The sequence below is a fragment of the Chelonia mydas genome, chromosome 2 (genome assembly GCF_015237465.2).
Source record: "Chelonia mydas isolate rCheMyd1 chromosome 2, rCheMyd1.pri.v2, whole genome shotgun sequence".
Classification (NCBI taxonomy): domain Eukaryota; kingdom Metazoa; phylum Chordata; order Testudines; family Cheloniidae; genus Chelonia; species Chelonia mydas.
The window spans coordinates 253,637,879-253,643,878 of record NC_057850.1 but is presented as its reverse complement, the minus strand read 5'-3'; the positions used below and the strand labels follow the sequence as shown (position 1 = coordinate 253,643,878).

At 57.4% G+C, this 6,000-nt stretch overlaps 1 protein-coding gene across 3 annotated transcripts in view; it reads left to right on the top strand.

Annotated features, from left to right (window-relative positions):
* Positions 1-1,612: 1,612 nt before the first annotated feature.
* The window catches only part of HHATL (hedgehog acyltransferase like), a 43,438-nt gene continuing 39,050 nt past the window's right edge, over positions 1,613-6,000 (top strand). The window contains exon 1 of one of the 3 annotated variants that reach the window (XM_037891222.1): positions 1,613-1,853. The gene's annotated coding sequence lies outside the window, so the exon portion shown is untranslated. Of the gene's footprint in view, positions 1,854-5,165; positions 5,314-6,000 lie in introns of those variants that run through there. The other 2 variants (XM_007055550.2, XM_037891221.2) reach the window with 2 other exon arrangements.

Genomic DNA, 6,000 nt, shown 5'->3' with positions numbered 1-6,000 from the left:
GGCGGCACAGTACATGCTCATTGAGCCACGGTCTCGTCCTGCTTATTCCAGGGTCCGGCAGGGCTCAGTTACTGACTCGCTGCAACATCTTGGATAAGTTGCTTTGCGGTGTCGTGCCTCAGTTTCCCCATCAGTATAATGGTGATTATAATCTCTACCCACCTTTGATGCCTACAGCTGAAGCACTGTATAAGCTTTAGCATTACTTCTTGCTTGTCGTTGGCCTGGAAATGTGCTCTGGACAGCAACCTTCCTAGGGAGATTTTTGGCACCTGAAGTGCCAAAGGAAAGCTAGAAGTGCCGGCAATAACGACCAAAGGACTGGGGAGAGGCTAAGGTGCGGGAAGGGGGACAGGATCTTATCACCTCCAAACCTGTTTACCCATCCCCATGTATACCTGTTAAGCCCTTCCCTGACCCTAGTCTGGTCGCTTTCAATTTATATGGAGCGTGGGAGCATTTCCCTTCTCCTGCTTCCTCCTGGCTTAGCCACCAGGCTGTTCAGTCCCTTAGTGCTCACTTTGCAAAGCTACTCCCACAGGGCTCCAGGCTTGCCAGGGTCCTGTCACTTCTCATATCCCGCCTGGCTGCTCCGCAGAAGAGATCGAAGCCGCAGCGGCAGAGAAGATGGCCGGGCTGCGCTGAGGCCTTAGTGCCACGTTCACGGTCAGGTGGCGTTTTCTGGGCCAGATTCAGCCGCAGGGGAAGTTGACACAGCATCCGTGCAGTTATTGGTCTGGCTCCCACGTTGCATTTGGCCCTGGCCATTTCAGTGCTGGAGAGGCCATTCTGGGACGGTTTCCCCCTGCCTGGTGCAGCGTCTGACCCACAGGCTCCCAGCGCCTGGGGGTTTCAGATGCGAGAATCCAGAGCTGTGCGAAGCTTCCCCCTCCACGGATGCCTCTTGGAAATTTGGCCCCCTGGGCTCCTGTGTCTGTGAGTGTCGGGGCCACACAACCCCAGGTTTGCAATGGAGGCCGGAACCAGGCTAGATTCACCTGGTTGCATTACACACACATTGGCGCAAAGTCCAATTTCAAACTGCGGGAAGTCCCAGCAGCCCTTGGTAAGCAGGTACGGCCCCGACCCTGCACGCTACTCCGCACAGACATTTCCCTGCACCCACGCCGGGCCCTGCTGAAGGTAACCGGGCTCCACCCGGGCGCAGGCTTCCACCCTTACAAACCGCATCACGGGGTGGGGGCCTCAATCTGTGGCCCGTGGTACGACGTGAGCTAAGGGCCTTTTGCTGAGCAGCCGGGTGAATGTGGTGGGCTGGTTAGCCCGGGCGTGAGCCCGTCTCGGAAGGTCAGGCTGCAATAACACTCTCTGCCCTAGAAACACCACGCCAGGGGCAGCAATTGGATACCACTGACCCAGAAGCCTGGAGGTAAAACTCTAACCAGCTCCCAGTGCGAGAAGGGACCTGATATCCAGCTGGCACATGCCCAGACTGTCGCCCTAGGCTGCCAGCCCTGCCTCCACTTCTCCCTCCTCCATCCTCCCCCACTTGCCCTGAATTAACTTTTGCTGCTGCTGTTTGACAGGCAGCTTCTGAACCAACCCCCCTCTGTAGTGTTGATCTAAAATAAAACTATCCCCAGCCTTCCGCACTCAACTCCCAGCTCAACTCACTCCAGAGATCCACCCCAGGGGGGGACTGGCAGCCAAAAAACCAAAGAGCCACCGGACGGACAGACAGATGCCGTAGCAGAAGGACAACTTGCTATTTCTTCCTTCCCACCCAACTGACAGTATTGGGATCTGGATTTCCAAAGGAATCGTCCATCCCCCTGCTTTGCCTCACTTCTGAGATCCGGGGTGGTGCTGCATTGTGCCAACTGCTTGTCAAGGTCAGTTGCAGGGAAATGCATGTCAAAAAAGGAGGCGAGTGAATCAGGTCATTGTTAAACAACCTATTTGCATGGGGCGAGCTCACCCCTTCTTGCATTGTGATTGCAACCCGTCCCTGGCACCGCGGTGGAGCTGAATGTCTTTCTGTGTCCGTGGCCAGAGGATACTGTTAACTGCAGCTGCAGCGGATGGGACGTGAGGACGGGTTGCTTTCACTGGACAGGGCGCAAGCGCTGTGTGTAAGAGCGACCGCTTGCAACAAGATTCAGCCACAGTGTAGAAGTGCCGGTAACGCAACCGTAAGCTGTGGCCATAGCGTGCAAAGTGCACTTCCGCTAGCATGTCCGAGCGCCTCCCAGGTGTAGAGCGGAGCAGGGAGACAGGGAAGTGGGCACGCTTAGCTACCTGTGCATGGCTTTGTGCACTCACATACCTGCAAAAGAGGGAGCTGAGCCCCACTGCAGCCAGGGACAGGCACCCGGTGCTGTCACAGAGGACTGCAGCTGCAGAGAGGGCAATCGCTGAGCTAAATTTGGAAAGGGCTCTGTGTTCTGCAGACTGAGGCTTTTTTCCACCTCGGCCTCAGACCAGCTTCGGGGGCATTGCATTCCCGTTTACGTAACTTTGCTCCATTAACCTTCTCCCGCCCAGCCCTGCTGGGATCAATACCTGGGATGCCCTTGAAAAACACCCTGTAAGTGCACAGTCGTGCTGAGTGGGGGGCCTGATTAAAGAGACGTCCACAAGGAGGAACAAAACACCAAGCACACCCTCCAAGTGGGTTAAAACTAGATAGTGCCAAGCAAAGGCACTTAGACCATAAGAAGGGGTCTTGCACTGCAGGCTGGAAGACACACAATGGGGCCTAGTGGCTAGCGCGCCAGATTGGGACTCAAGGGATCCAGGTCCTACTCCCGGCTCTGCTGCTGGGTGCTCTTGGGCAAGTCACTTCCCATCACTGTGCCCCGGTTTCCCTATATGCAAAGTGGGATAGTGGTGCTGACCTTCTTTGCAGGGCATGTTGAGATGTGTGGCTGACAAGTGCAACGTAAGTGCCGACCCAGTCTCATAAGAGAAAAGGCGCAGGACCCCATTGTAATGATCCAGGCCACTGCAGCACCACTCAGTGATTGCGGGGGGCCGTCCAGCTGCCAATACGCCATCTCCAGCTAGCAGTGGGTTCCGCATGGTTCCCAATAACCAAGCAGCACTATTCAGTTCATTGTGATCACTGCAGCCGGGGCCAAAGTCCACCCTGGTTTATACCCATGCAACCTCATTGCATTCTCCCCGGCAGCACCCTGAAGGCAGCAGGGGACCCCGGGGGACAGAATTGGGCCCGGATCCTGTCCTGCTCGTTCATAAGGGACAAAACTGCAAGGGCCTTGCTGCAGGGCAACGAGCATTGGAAAACAGCTGCCGTGTTAGGGCGCTGAATCCTCCTGCAGGCCCAGGACTGGGCCCTCCACTATACTCCCCAGTACTTTCGTCTGGTTATGGACGTGCCCATCCCTTGGGAGACTGTTCCACCTCGCTGCCAGGAAGCCCAGCCTGGTATTCCAGCTGAATGCCCCCTTCCCCCAGCCAGACCCCTCATTCCCCTCTGCGGGATGCCCGGCCTTTCTTCATGGCAATTGTTTGGAGACTGTCAGCACGGGTCACCCCCCGCACCCAGCTCAGCGGCGCTCTGCAAAAACCCACTGAGTGCCACAAGGCGCCCCCAAAGCCAGTGCCACCTCTCCCAGGAGCAGAGCCTAGGAGTGAGTGTAGGCGGCCTCCCATTGCTCTGGGAAGGAGGTGCCGGGGATGGATCCCAGTCTCCCAGCAGCGTCAGGCTGGCTCCCTGGCACCCCAGCCCAAACTGCGCTGATTTTGCATCGTCTCCCGTCAGCATCACTTCTCTGCAGGTTCTTTGGCTCCTCTTTCCTGTCCAGCCTATGACGGAGATGACCCTCTGCACCCCGCTATCCCCCGTTCATTGCCCAGGGTTGCCAACTTGGTAATATTTAAAAACCGGACACTCAGCAGGAGTGCTGGAACCTCCCCGGCCCCGCCTCTCCCCCCTGAGGCCCTGCCCCTGCCCTGCCTATTCTCCTGAGGCCCCGCCCCCTTCCACTCCTCTGCCCCCTACCCCCCGTAGTTCGCTGCTTTTCCCCTCCCACCCCCAACCCTCCTGCCCGGGTCCGGAGGGAGCTGCAGCCGCCCAGTGAAGATAGGAGGCGGCCCCGGCTGAGTAGGGGCTGGAGCGGGTGATGACCCGGCGCCTCCCCTGCTCACAGTAACCGGACTTCGGGTGTCCTGTCAGTAGATCTGACCGGACATTGTCAGGTCCCCTTTTCAACCGGACACGCCGGTCGGAAACCGGGCACCAGGCCACCCTATCGTTGCCACTGGGTGCCTCCGGCTGCACACACGGAGCATCTCACAGGCTTTCATTCCTCCTCACAGCCCCGTGCCCCATTTAACCGGTGGGCAGAGGGGCAGGGAGAGAGCAGGGGATCTCCCCACGAGGGGACGCAGGCGTCCCAGCGCTCACTGCCACAGCAGCCAGCTTCCAGGCGCCCCATGGAATTCACAGCCCCACGCTGGGCATCCGGGCTCCCCAGGCATTGTTGGGGGGCACAGACTGGGTGGCACCGATGCCAGCGAGCTGAGCGGGGTGCTGCTGAAGCAAGCCAGCGGGAAATGCCCAGGGAATGGGTGAAGCCTAAGCACTGCTCCTCCAGGGTAGCTAAGGCTTCTAGCTCTGGGCTGGAGGGAGACACCTTGCTCCGCTTGGGCTTCTCAACTGTAAACCCTCTGAGCCTAAGCCAGATTGGTCCTGTCTCCCGTGGTAGAGAGCCCTGCGATAGCCCATAGCCTGGTGGGTAGGGCACTCAGTTGGGAAGCAGTCGCCCTGTTTTCCAATCCTGCTCTGCCTGATTCGGAGCCGGGCCTGGAACCCAGAGCTCCCAGCTGACTGCCCAAACCACTGGGCCCTCGGGGATTCCGGGGGGAAAGCCTTTCTCCGTCTCTCCTGCTGAGGCTTCTCATTCACTATGCCTAGAGCGGGTGAGAACGAGAAGGCAGTCCTCTTGCCTGGGGGCTTGAGCACGCCTCTGGCATGTAGGAGAGTCAGGCTCCTGTCTCTGCTCTAGACTGGGGCTCCAAACTTGAGGCGCCCAGCTCCGAGGGAGTGCACGAACCACCGGGTACAATGCAATGTACGCACACAGCCCGCCCGCCCCCGAAATTCATTGACTGGTTCGGGGTTAGTAAGTCCCATGGCAAGACACTCCCGCGTGTCCTGTGTGTAGCGGATAACAGTGCACAGCTGATATCCACACCGTATGTTGGATGCTAGATACGGGACGTAGCTGGCAGTACACACTCATGGACGAGAAGCTATTGCGTCCTTGGCAGTGTAGTGTGTAGTGTGTGTCGCCGGCAGCATCAGTGACAATGAACGGTGTGTAACAGGTAACGTACTTGGTATCCTTGTCAATATACAGGCAACGTAGGCTTACCAATGACAATGTGTCATCTGCAGCAGGTCCCTGCTAGTGTCCTCTGCACTGTTAAGCAATTTAGTCTAGGGAAGGGTATTAGAGTTTTTATGTGTATCTTGTCATGTTAAACAGGGTCAGATTTTTTCAGGGCTGGACTTAGAGCTTCCAGAGCCATCAAGACCTTGCAGCCCTCAAGTGGGACTCCTGTATGTTGTGTTCCCCACTCCCTATTCTGGGATCAGAGACTGGAACATTTGTATCTAAACAGCCCCCCTCCCCATGGCCGATCCACCAGCACCTTGTTTGAAGGGCTGCGAGGGCAGGATCTCGGGGGGGGGGGTATGATTGCAATGTGGTTTCCAACGGCTTGGAAAGATTTAGTGACCAGCTGGTAACTGCTCTGAGTGGATTTGCTTGACTGATAACCCGATCGCCTTCCATGCATCATTTGTCCAGACACCGCTGAGGGAATAGCTACGGGCAGCATTGCTTGTTCAGTCAAAGCTGTCCGAGAGGCAGGACGGCGTTCGGTGATCTTGGGCAAGTTACTTCCTCTCTCTGTGCCTCAGTTGCCCATCTGTCACAGGGTACTTCCTTCCTCTTCCTTTGGCTGGCTGGTCTCCCGCTATTGTAAGCTCTGTGGGGCAGGGACTGTCTC